This window comes from Macaca thibetana, chromosome 14 (assembly GCF_024542745.1).
Source record: "Macaca thibetana thibetana isolate TM-01 chromosome 14, ASM2454274v1, whole genome shotgun sequence".
NCBI classification, from domain to species: Eukaryota; Metazoa; Chordata; class Mammalia; order Primates; family Cercopithecidae; genus Macaca; species Macaca thibetana.
The window spans coordinates 27,807,455-27,821,211 of record NC_065591.1 but is presented as its reverse complement, the minus strand read 5'-3'; the positions used below and the strand labels follow the sequence as shown (position 1 = coordinate 27,821,211).

General features: G+C 35.2%; 1 protein-coding gene and 1 long non-coding RNA gene across 2 annotated transcripts in view; one reads left to right on the top strand and one right to left on the bottom strand.

The window, feature by feature from the left end:
- COMMD9 (COMM domain containing 9) overlaps positions 1–13,757 on the bottom strand; it is a 1,186,740-nt gene that overhangs the window by 1,157,064 nt on the left and 15,919 nt on the right. The window lies entirely within an intron of this gene.
- LOC126936624 (uncharacterized) lies at positions 10,962–13,176 on the top strand. Its single transcript, XR_007719459.1, has 3 exons — positions 10,962–11,318; positions 11,725–11,844; positions 12,958–13,176. It is a non-coding gene; the product is annotated as an uncharacterized LOC126936624 (long non-coding RNA).

Sequence of the window (13,757 nt, the reverse complement as noted above, 5' to 3'; positions counted from 1 at the left end):
AGTCAAAACTCTTATGGGACCTTTGATTTTTTTCCCCTAGTGTCAGGTATTAATATTTATTTGCTACAAATTTAAATATATGACTCTGAAATAATGGACAATGTTATAAATTAGTGACTTAAGATGATTAAATTACTGACTTAAAACATTCCATCTGAGAATTAACCATGGGGTTGCCAGTGTAGGAGGCTGATACTGCCATAGTCATAAACAGAGCCAGATCTGGATTCACATATATTCCAATACAAATCACAGCTTTGCATATTCCATTTAGTGTAATTTTGAGTAAGATTACCTGTCTGGGCCTCTGTTCTAACACGCATATTAGAGAAATTAACAATATCTACCCTATAAAATAATAAGAATTTAATAAGATAAAATCTACAAAATACTTAACACACCTATAAATATAATATGTACCTAATGTTTGTCAGGTTCCAGACACTGTTCAAGCAGTTTACCTCTATTAATGCACATAATCTTTATTTTATTTTATTTTGAGACCGAGTCTCTCTCTGTCACCCAGGCTAGAGTGCAATGGCGCACTCTCGGTTCACTGCAACCTCTGCCTCTCAGGTTCAGGTGATTCTTCTGGCTCAGCCTCCCAAGTAGCTGGGATTACAGGCATGTGCCAACAAGCCTGGCTTATTTTTTGTATTTCTAATAGAGTCGGGGTTTCACCGTGTTAGCCAGGATGGTCTAGATCTCCTGACCTCATGATCCGCCTGCCTTGGCCTCCCAAAGTGCTGGGATTACAGGTGTGAGCCACTGCGCACAGCCAATGAGATAGTCTTTACATGAGCACCATGTGGTAGGTTCTATTGTTATTCTACTTGTTTCACAAATAAGAAAAGTGAAGCAAAGAGAAAAGTTAAGTAACTTAACTGAGATCACACCGGACTTCCTCCTAACATTTGTGTGGCTGAGGGCAAGAATATAAATGATAGCCTTCGTATTCTGTGTCTAAAAAAAAAGAAAAAAAAGAAAAGAAAAAGAAAAATAGCAGTGTATCATGAACTATATATTCATATAAAATTTGCATTTATATTTATTTAAATCCTGTTTAAAAGGAAGGAGTGGCCATATGGACATAGTTCAGGAAATTTTAAGTGCTGTACTGAAATTGTCTCAGTCATAAGACAAGGGAAAATGATGTATACAATTGGTTGACAAAAATGTCAGAAGTGTGGAGATATTTAAATTTTATAATTGAAGTGGCTCCTTCTGACTGGCCCATATATTCTCATGCAGGGATTAGCAGCTCTCTTCCCTAGGGTCAGTCTTACAACTAAGAAGCCAAACACAAATGGATACTTGCTTTCTGCAGCCTGAGTACGGTGAAAAATCTGCTGGGACAAGGCAAGACAAGGATCAGAGTCTGGCCCTGGCCAATGTTGCATTTAGGATGCAATTGGATCCACCTACACCTGGGATAGAAATTGACCAGGATAAACTCGTGGTGAGCAGGCTCTCCTCTCCAGCACCTCACTTTTGTATCTTAGGATTTCCAGGTCTTTCTATTTACCACTGAGAACTACATCAGATGGGCATAGCATGGGAAGTGGTATTGTTATCAGAGAAACTTGGGCTGCCTAGGCCCCACTTAGGAAGATTTGGGACATCCATCTTTAAATAAGTTTCCTTGGTATAAAGCATATTTCATTTGATTTTCTTAGGGGCGGCAGTTTTGATTTCTTCACCCTGCCTCTACCTATCCTTGCCTACATTTCTTGTTAGCCTGAGAGTATCTGATTTGTGAAACCCGGTTTGGCTTTTACCTCTTTCTTCCATGTCTTCCCTCCACTTATAAAATTTCAAAACATGTCCTTAGGAGGCCGAAAAAAAGATTTTTGCATTTCAGTTTTTGTGATTTGAGGGGCCCTCTAGACATACAGCCCAGAACACAGGCCCTTTCAGCCTAATCTAAAGGCAATACTGGATCAAAATGGAATAATCACAGAAATAGCTTCTGAACTCCTATGATCAGGTTCCAGAGCTGTGCTCTTAAATACTGCACTGTACTACCCCTCAGCAACACTATCTAAAAACAATCTTGATTTAAAGGGACTTGTTCTATATGGAATGCCTTTGAGAAAGCCTTGTGAGGATTCCTTTTTTTTTTTTTTTTTTTTTTTTTTGAGACTGAGTCTCGCTCTGTGGCACAGGCTGCTAGAGTGTTGTGGTGCAATTTCGGCTCACTGCAAGCTCTGGTTCCCAGGTTCACACTATTCTCCTGCCTCAGCCCCCCAGGAAGCTGGGACGACAGGCGCCTGCCACCACGCCTGGCTAATTTTTTGTATTTTTTGGTAGAGACGGGGTTTCACCATGTTAGCCAGGTTGGTCTCGATCTCCTGACCTCGTGATCCACCTGTCTTGGCCTCCCAAAGTGCTGGGATTACAGGCATGAGCCACCGCACCCGGCCTATTGTGAGGATTCTTAATCTGTGATAGGACACAGCAGTCTCATTACACTGTGGTCAGGTTGCATATAAGAATATATCTGAAAAATTTTTTTCATTAAATCTCTGGCATGATTGCGTTGCTATTTAAATTGCAATTTGAAAATGAAATAGTACTTTTATTTTTAGTCATTAAAATCGTGCCAAAAACTGATGTGGAAAGGATTTACTATTCAATGAGTGACAAGAGGGGACTGATTTAGTAATTACATAATTTGTGTTTTCACATCTAAACCCTCTCTCTCAGGCTTCCTAGAATATACTAGATGTGAAGCTGTTAATCAATTGTATCTTTAAAAAAAATTACAACACTCATTCTACTTTTCTACAAATAATTCATAGTCATGGTACAATTGGCATCCCATAGCGATATCTAGTAGTATGTACTTATTGTTGAATGTTAGAGAGCTTTAAAAATAACTAAAATGTACCATGAAAGTAAATTAGTAGAACCCTTGTTGTGATTCTGAATTCTTGATTGACTTTTATCATCTTTGTTTGTTCATTCACCACAGGGAAAAGAGCCTACCATCACCCTGAAATTAACAGTGTTCAACCCTATTAAATAACACTTAAAGAGTTATCAATTCTAATGCCATTTTCTGACTGAAACCTTATAATTCATTTCCTTTGAAACTGAAAAGAATAATGATCTTCTCCTCTTATAATAATCTCAAATCTGCATTTACATAAGCAATCATTTTATTTCAGATTTTTAAAATCTTTTTTTTTTTTTGGCTGCTATGCGATAAGATTATATCTTATAATTTTACCTGAAATGTAAAAATCCAACTGTAGTCTTTCTGATTCTACAGTTTGGAGCTTATTATAGTTTAAGATTAATGAATTTATTTTATGTTTTCTTTAACCGTGTGTGGAAAGAGAAAAAACAAACAATATTTCTATGATTGAATTATAGCCCCAGCTATGCATGACTATATTGGGTAAGCTACTGGTTCACAGAATCTCTTATTGCTCCAAAATATTTTAACAATATTATGGAGCTTTAGAGAATAAACATGGGATCCATGGAGAATAGACCTACCTTTCAACAGACATAAATGTAAAAATGTAACAACAGCAGCTAACATTTATTGAGTTCTTGCTCTATGCCAGGCATTGTTCAAAGTGCTTTATGTATACTGTCTGATCTAATTATATAATAACTCATGCCAGGTTTTGGTGGATATTGGAAACCCACACTGGACTGCTTATTCTTGGGATTTTGTTTCTACTGAACATCCTGAAGGAAGGGGCAGAGTGGGTTATCTGTAATTGCCCTTTTAAACACTAGCAAGGAAAATGAAATCTTTCTGTCTTTCACATCATGCAGAGAATGTATAGGGAGAAGAGGTAACTGGATTGTTATTGAGAAAAATCTAACCTCTATTACCAAGATGTTCTTATACATAAACATTGAATTTAAATGTGATGTTTATCTCTATTCTCTCTTTTGACTTTATTCAATAACTTTTCTAAAGAAAATTGCAGTCATAAAATGGTAGTAATTCATATTCTGATTACAGTAGAGATAAATTATACATTATTTTTAAATGGAAGAATTATTATATGTATTATGATACTTAATATTAAAGAAATATTACTTAGATATGAAAAATGCTCACAGCATCAAAACATATTAACTATAAATACTAAGGGAAAAGTCTAAAATGTAAATCACATGAACACTGAACAATATAAAATACTTTTGTGTGACACAAATAGAAGGATAACAGTAAAATTAGAATAGTTTTTTTTAAGGGTATTTTGGGTAAATTGATTTCTTTAAGAATTTACTTAAAAATTAAGATGTGAAGGAAGACTTATTTAAAAACAGTAATATTTGTAAAGCAATTTACTCTTTTCTATGTTTACTAAAAGGAAGAGAAATTGTTTCAAACCAAAAGTAATTTCAAGTAAACAATACACAGTGGTTTTATTCATTTAAATATAAAATATGATATTTTATGTGTCACCTGCCATAGTCCATCAATCAAACAAATTATCCTTGGAACTTCTAAGGCTCTTAGCACTGAGGAACACATAGCTATCTCCTTACAATACTTTTAGCTTAAATTGGAATTTTCACTGCCCAGAGTACAATATAATCTAGAACATCTTTTTCCTAGCAAAAGCTCCTATTCAGTCTGAATTATTTCAGGGTATAGTCAGTGATTTCTTTAATCAATCCAGAACTGTCCATCTTTGTTGGTTGTAGCACTCTTTGGTTGCCTTATAATTGTATAAATACACCACCTTAGAACTTACATACATTTTATGAGAAAATATGGTATTCTTCTAGGAAAACAAACTAGAACAAATAATATTCTGGCACAACTATGAGGCACAGGAATATTTCTTAAAAAAAAAAATAGCGAATCAAAGTTTGCTGCTCAAACATCACCTCAAGGAGTGGCTCAATTGGGACAGTAAACAGCCTGTGTTTCCAGCACCTCCACCCACAGTAGTTATGAAACATTTGGAAATCAACACAGATTTGAAGGAGCCAAAAGTACGCAGTGCCCTATATATCTGCAGTTGCAAAAATACTGCCCGAGTGTTTGAGACTTTGGCAAATTTACCCTTCATTCCACAAGGTGGGGTTGTTTCAATATGAAAGAAAAGAGCAAGAGGCTCCTACTGAGACATGCTCTTGCCCTATTTCCAAATAAGAAAATATTATCATTTTGCTATTACAGAGGGAAAAAAGACAGAATTTTGTAAATCTATGAGAGAAATGTTCTTGGTGCACTTTTTTGTTTTTCTTAATTCTAAACAATGCTTTATACAAGCATACATTTGAAAGAAAGATTCTGCTGCTTTATTCGATAATTAATATGAGTAACTAAACAGTTTGCTAATTCAACAAATACTTATCATCTCTTCTGTACCAGGCAGTGCTCCATGGCCTGAATATAGAGAACCGAACAAATTAGTAAAAACAAACAAACAAAAAACTAACACAACAAAACTGTTTTTGGAGCTTCTATTCTATCAGGGCTATGGAAGGTGTGGAAGAGGCTGCTGAGATGAAGATGGAACATACAAATATAGTATATAAGCCCATATAATAGTGTATTAGATAATAATACATTCTAGGTAGAAAACAAAAAGCATGGAGGATACCCAGGCTGGGCGTGCAATTGGGTTAACAATTTAATAATCTGATCTCTGAGACTTCTCTGAAAAAGTAATATAGTTTGTTAATGAATTAAATGTTGGTGTAAGAGAAATAAACAATGAATGAGTTTCAGACTTACATTGTCAGATTTTTCCTGGTCCATAAAAAAATGCCCCTAGATAAAATTTATGTTTTGGACCTTCTATGTCTTGCTCAGAGGCATTCTACTTGGTAGTTTTGTGATGCTGGGCAAGGTCCTAATGTAATCACATGTTTTGATTCCTTCATCTGCAAAATGTGGACAATATTAGTATCAAACATATAAATATAAGCATGAAATGCGTTAATATATGCTAAATGGTTATATCATGCCATTATACGCTATTATTTTTTCTTGAATTGCATTCTCAAAATCAGGATCTGCAACCCAGATCTCTCAATCTGTTATTCTAAAATGCCTCTCTTATATGCTATAACATATTAGAAAATAAACCAAAGTAAAAAGGAAGGAAGACTGTTTAGACTGCATCTTGATAGCAGGAAACCAATTCAAAAGTGGAGGTGTGGGGAAGAAATAAGAAGAAACAAATTGGTGGCATGAACAACTGATTCTACTTGTTTCTCTATCACTGAGTTGTGTTTTCTCTTAATTTCTTGATTGAGACTGACAAAGATTCCCATGAATCCTGATCTTGCTAGCAATTGGGCAGCATCTCTGAGAACTCAGTTCCATACTTGACACGGCAATATTATGTGGCAGTCAGAAACTGATGTAACTTTCTGGTGCTGCTGTGATAACAGCCCAAGTAGCAATAGAAGATAGAGGATATATTGAAACATGAAGTTGGTCTGTGGATTGTGGGCCAAGAGTGGCAAGACTTTTCCTCATCACTACTCCCTGACCTTTCTTCTACTGAATATTGCTTTCACCACTTGTTAGTTTCACTAATTAGATTGATTTCTACTACTGGAACTGGCAAAGGTTCACATGTTTCAAATTGAAGAAACTGGAAGAGACACAGATTGAGTGCTGGTGAAACTGGTTCAATTAACTTGGGTGTTTGAGTACCTGTTATGTGACTTGGCTATCTGAGTATCTGTTACCTGACTCAGATGTTTGAGTACCTATTGCATGAAACAGACCATTAGATAGTAGAGGAAATAATGTTTTCAAAGATAGGAAAATTAGATGTTTACATAACGACAATATGGAACACCATAAAATAATTTCCATAAAAACCAAGTTATATGTGGTATGCTTTAAAGGAATGAAAAATCATGTCTAACATGGGATCATGTGAGGCATTATGGAGAAAGTGTGTTTGAAATGGGTCTTGAAGAATAAGGATACAGTCTAGGCAGATAGACAGAGAAGGTATTGAGCTCATCCCTAATCCTCATCTTGGTATTTGTGGTTTTTGGGGAATAGAAGTTGAAATATCTGGGATGCAAGATTGTTAGAAAACATGCCGAGTTCACGTTTCAATGTCACAGTTGTAGACAAGTTTACATTTGAATAAAGTTCAAATGATAAACTTTTACAAAGATTTTTATTAGTGAAGTTATTTTTCATATTATTGCATATTTTATAGACCTTCCTCATCAAAACTTTGCTTTGTTAAAATTACACGTGTCATAATAGCCCGCATGACTATTATTGAGAGAAAATGTGTGTCTGCAATCAAAATCTTTGCTAACAGTTTGTTTGGAGAAAGAATTCCTCAGAGGTCGCAAGTAACAAACTTATTGCCTTTACACATGCAAACTGATTTTGATTTGAAAGCCCTTTGCAAGGTCTGGAAACTCTGACATTTTGTTTGTAATAATATTGATCAATTTCAGAAAGATAAATTCTAACATTCAGTATCAATACTTGAAGTCTTCCCAGAAAATATAAAGAAAGAACATAATTCTAGCTTTCTGAATGTACAGGAATTAGAATGAAAATGCTCAAAAACATCTTTGAATTTAGAAAATGTGACATATTACTAAAGACTCAGAATGAAGGCCAGATCCCAGAGGGTGTTATAAACACGATCAAGAGAAGCAAACTGATGTAAAATGAAGGCTGAAACAACACTGAAATATCCACTGACCACAGACCTCTGCTTTTTAAACTGTGTGCCTCTTTTAAAGCCTCCGCGTGGATTTATTGTTGAACATAAACTTGGGTTCGACAGGTCATCCACATGGAAAAATCCAATGTGGAGTTAGAATTGCTGATTGGAATTTCTGCTGACATATCAAGACTATAAATGCAGATGAGGAAATCACCCACTGAGAGAAAATAGAACTTTGGGAGTGATTGACATAGAAGAGAAGAGATTACATTGAGTAGAGCAGGGATTATTAATCCTAAAGATTCCCAGAATCACCCAGCAGGTATTTTAAAAACAGATCACAAATGCATGCTAGACATCTTGATGAGAGGGATGTAGAATCTTGACAAGAGGGGTGTAACTCAGAAATCTACTTAGTTTTTAAAAGTATCCCTATGTACACATATAGAAATATTTTTTAATTGAAGAAATGTCCTGGAAAAATACTTAAAGTTGGAAAACAAGAATGGATTTTTCTCTTTTTACATATAAAAAATTCCCAAAATATTCCTGTGCTTTATGTCTCATGTGCATTGTAAGAATAAAAGGAAAGTTAAATTGAAAGTGCTTTTGTATTCACAAGTATTAATTAATATTTTAGCTTATGTCATAAAGAAGTAATTAATTGTTTATATAAGCATTTTCATCATTCTGTTTTACCGAGTATAAATTAACTATGGTCTCCCCTATAACTAAAGGGAATTAATCAGAGTTTCTCACATAATTTATGAACAAAGATCTTAACATGAGACCTTATTTATTAACAGCTAGCTTCCCCAAAGGAACTAATCATTCAACAATACAAAGGGGCGTCATTAAGAAATGGAAATCTTTTTTTAATAAATGGATAACGTTTTGATTACTTCAAATGGTAGTACTTAAAGCCTCTATTACAGCTGTTTCTGTTTTGTTTTATTCTGTGCGTGGGGGAACAAACTGATGTGCTTTGGCATAATCACAGCTTCTGAAGGACTGTACTGTTACTAGGTTAAATTTATTACTAAATTCCAGGAACCACTTCCTACTCACAAGTACATTCAAAGGTACATATTTTGATATTTAAGTGTTTTTTATATTCCTGTCATTTGCCCTTTTGCCCTAAGAAAATTTCAAGGTAGAGTTTTTAGTGCCCTTGAGAAACATCATAAAATTTTCCTCATGTTAAAATATCAACTTGTTTCACTTGCAATCCTGCTAAAAAATATAGGCCCACATTCAGAATATTAAGGATTCTAAGCAGAGAGAGACAGAGAAAGGGGAGAGAGAGAGAGAGAAAGAGAGAGAGTGTAAGCTATAACCTAAACATATGATTGTATATGATTGTACAAAAAGACATTAGATATTAAAAACCTAACAGCCCTAAACAGGGAAAGCTATAATGGAAATAAAGCATTTCCAAAGCAAGCAGCTGATAAGACTGTAGTACAGAATGGATAAGAAAACTACACACCTGGGCAAGTGATAACATTTATCTTGGTACAATGTAGAATACTCAATGCAACAGTGTTTTCCCTAGTGCTTTATTTTTATTTTTCTCCTTGTATAAAGCTTTTAAAAAGAAGAGAAACACATTCTAAAAGCATATAATGATTTAAATATATATGTTGGAAATTCTGCCAGTGCACTATCAAGAAGTTGAAAAATAATTTGAAAACTGTTTTTAAAAGTGTATTATTTCAACAGATATTTAGTGAGTTATTATATGCTTAACACTCTACGAAATGCTGAATGGCAGTCAACATAGATACTTGTCACTATTTTTCATGACATTTATCTTCTGGAGAAAGAATGAGATGTGAGAAAATATTTTTTATAAGGTATGGTAAGTGTTAGAATAAGAGACATACAGAATATGAAGGGAACTCCTAGGGATATTGAAATATACCACCTATTCGTTCAAAGTGGTAAAGTCAGAGGGAATATCAGGTAGAGAAAAAAGACATGTTGAAAATTGTGAGGCCTAAGAAAAATTGTAGAGTTTCAAAGAGTCTGGGAATTCAGAATGGCTAGCAAGGAGAGTTCCAGTGATGGGAGCACTGGAAGGGGTGCTGGAGATTTGAAAGTCACTCATGAGGAGGTGGAAGTATGAAACAAAGCCAGAGCCAGGGGCAGACTCCTGTTGAAGGTCCTTCAATTAGGTAGACATCCGGGGATTGTAAGCAGAAGAGTGAACTGATTAGATTTGTTGAAAACTGTTCTGTAAACTGCGATGAAGGGATTGGAGTGAGGCACATGGATGTGAGGAGACCAGTTAGGAGACTTAAAGTGGAATAAGTGAGTGACCATAAGTATTTTCGACTAAGTAGGAGTTGGTGAGATGGAAATCTAAGTGGTAAATCTTGATGTACTTGCCTGAGAAACTTATAAATGTCTGGAGCCCTCATTTTCTGTTTTAAGAACATGTAAATATTCTCCATAAATTTATGCTCTTATAAGAAGTTCATGAGTGCTGGGAGTCCATTCAGTTCAATGAGTAACAAAAACTTATTTTAACTACAATATTTTCTTTGAACATCATTTTATCATTTTATAGTTTGGAGGTGGGTTTTGAAGCCAAGGTGGTAAAAATGGTATATTAGTACATTTTCATACTGCTATGAAGAAATACCTGAGACTCAGTAACTTATGAAGAAAAAGAGGTTTAATGCACTCACAGTTCCACATGACTGGGGAGACCTCACAATCATTGTGGAAGGCAAAGGAGAAGCAAAGGCATGTCTTACATGGTGGCAGTTAAGAGAGCATGTGTAGAGGAACTGCCCTTTATAAAACCATTGGATCTTGTGAGACTTATTCACTTCCCCAAGAATAACAGGGGAAAAACCAGCCGCCATGATTCTATTATCTTCCACTGGGTCTCTCCCATGACAAGTGATCTGAGATTATGGGAGCTACAATTCAAGATGAGATTTGTTTGGGGACACAGCCAGACCATATCAAATGGGTTTTATTTACTCCTTAGCAAATCTTCAGAAATTTCCCAAATCTTTTTAGGATATATTGGCATAAAGTATTTTTAGTTTTCATGTCTCAGTATTCAGTCATTAAGTGAAATAGGAAAGCCCCTACTTTAATATTTTGTCTCAAGCACAGATTGTCTGCTCTGGTTATTATAGTTGCTTGTGCCAAGACCTTCATTTAAGTGCATCTGACTTGCTACATGGAATGTAAAAGTAAATGAAATAGATTGTATTTTCCCAATATGGCTATACAATAGCTCATATCCCATATGTTCTTTTGAACATGACTCCTCTGTCATCCATGTCTGGTACCTAACTGCCCTTTCCTTGAATCTAGGTTGGTTTGTGATTAATTTGTATCCAATTAAATTTAGCAGAAGTAATGCAACATAACTTCCAAGACCTAGTCATAAAATGCATATAATTTCTGCCTTGCTGCCTAGGAAATTTATCTTTGGATCCCTGAGCCATGCTGTGAGAGTTACCTTAAGAGTGCCATGCTATGAGAAAGTGCAGGCCTCAGAGAGAGGCCATGCGCCGGTTCTAGTCAACAGCCTTAACTGTGATCCCAGGCAACAGTCAGCATTGGCCGTTGGAGCTCTTTAGATAATTCCAGCTCCCTTTGTTCAAGTCACCCCAGCCTTTACACCTTTCCAGATAAGGCTTTAGACACCGTGAGGTAGATCAAAGTTTTTCTTGCTATATTCTCTAAGCACTACAGACCCACAGAGTGCATGAACTTAATTTTTTGAAAATGTTATTTTGTGGTGGTTTGTTATATAGCAATAGTAAGTGTAATAGTTAATATGATTCCCAAATGTTGTGGTTACTGAGGAGAGTTAATATGTACCAACAAAATTTAAATGAGAAATGCTGTCTTATAACAGGAATTTGAAAAACAGTACAATAGTCAAGAATGTCAAGACCGTTTGTTTTTTCAGTTTTTATACGATTGGGTCAGGATGAACTCTGACATTATTGGCACAATTAAATTTATGTGAATTTAGTATTTTCAAAGAAACAGAAAGAATTTTACTGAATTTTCCTTCCTAGAATTTGTTTAAAAGGCTATCATTAATTTTCAGGCTTTAAAAAATTTGTTTTATTGGACTTTGCCTCAAAAACAGAAAAAAAAAATGTATCAAACACCAGATTATCAGTGGATATTTACTTTATTTTATAATGCTGTGAAAAATAAAGAATAGGTAAGTTATAGGATTTGAGAAACTCATAGAATTGCTCATTATAAAATGCAAGTGGTTAATTTCTCATATCATTTTTATTACTGGGTTTTAGAGGAACACAATTACATGTGGTGTTGTTAAAACTTAACCAAAAAGAGGAAAAAGACAGTGAGTCACATAATAATGACTTTAATATTCCAAATTGTTTTACTTTCCCCATGGAGTTCTTTATGCTTTATCTAATATTGACTGCGCTACTCTTACATGACACTGTGAATTGTGTAGCACCTAGTTACTTAATACTGTTTTCAATCATCAGGCTTATGTTGTATCCCTCTCTCGCTACATGAGGATTTACAAGCAGGAGTTAAGTTCAGCCAAAGTTATGCATATCAATTCTGAAATGATAGATAAGGCTTGGTCCCTTCCTTTTTACAAAGAAATGAAATGCGTTTTGACCAGAGGAAAGAAAGTTGAGGTTGCATGTGTTTCTTGTCACTAATCTCTATTGGGCAAGATTATGTAATAATTTAAATACTGTGTAGATTTTATACAGCATATGCATGTCGTATATGCAAATTTAGCTCATTAGAATCTTCACAAAATCCTGTTAGTCTGATGTAAATATAGAGCTGATGAAATATTGCCAACATAGATTAAAAAAAGAGTATTTCTCACAAAACCATGCATTCAAGTGGCCATTTAATACATGTTCTTCTTTATACTATTACAATGCTTTGGCGATTGTGTTGCCTTTCCAAGTCTTTTGATTATGAGATATCTGTAATTTGGGAGACTTTTGCTATGGAAAAATTATTATTATAATAAAAAATAAAACAGTAACTAAAATGTACTCTATTTGTAGCTTTATTAAACTACATTTGAAGCCGTGAGAATTTAATTATTTTTATAACTACTATTCTTTTAATAAACATTTTTGAGGACTTGGCACCAAGTTAGTAACTTTGAAATTGCAGTGGGGAATCCTCCAGACATAAAAGCTCAATGGCAATAGAGATCAGAGGTGTTCTGATTCTCTGGCTGTGACTGTTTCTCAACTCATTGCACTGCATCTTCTGGCCTTCCCACTTCATTGAAACTGTTTTATTTTTATTTATTTTTTTTTTTTTTTAGGGCTCCAGTGATCCTAAGGTTGTTGAATTCAGTGGAAACCTTTCAGTAGCACTTGATACTGCAGATCTCCATTCTTCTCTTCATTGTCAGGATATCAGGCAGTCTGTATTCCCTTCTCGCTGTCTGTTACGGCTCATTACCATGCCACTTGCTTGGTACTCCTCCAGTAGATTTCCAAATGCTGGAAGTATTAAAAATGAGTGAATAAATAAATAAATACATAAATAGAGAAATGAATAATTTTTTGAAAATTAAAAGAGAATATGGTAAGAATTGAAATAGATGAACCTGAAATGGTTTCTGACTTCAAGCCTACTTTAATATGGAGCAAAAAGTGAGGTGGGTATTAATAACCATAAAATGAAGAATCAATAACCTACACAGCCTTCCTATCTTCCTTCTACTCTTAGGTCACTTCAAGTCTGTTCTGCACACAACAGCCAGCGAGGCATTAAGGCACTAAAAATATAATGCCTTACAGTATTGGGACCCCTCCAGTGGCTTACCACCTTAGCGAGAGGAAAACTTAACTCTCTAACAGAACCTCCAGGGTCCACTGTTATCTGACTTCTGGCTGCTTTTCCAATCTCATTTGGGACCATTCTTTCCTCTTCAGCTGCATTGGGTCCTTGTTGTTCCTTAAACACTCCAGCTATAGTCCCGCCTCAGCCTCTACTGCATTTCCCTCAGGTTTCCTTAGGGCAATACTTTCTCTCCTTTGAAGTCTTATCATCCTTGGAAGGGGGATTGTGTGGGCAAGAAATAATCACATTGTATTGTGCTCCAGAAGTTCGACCTTG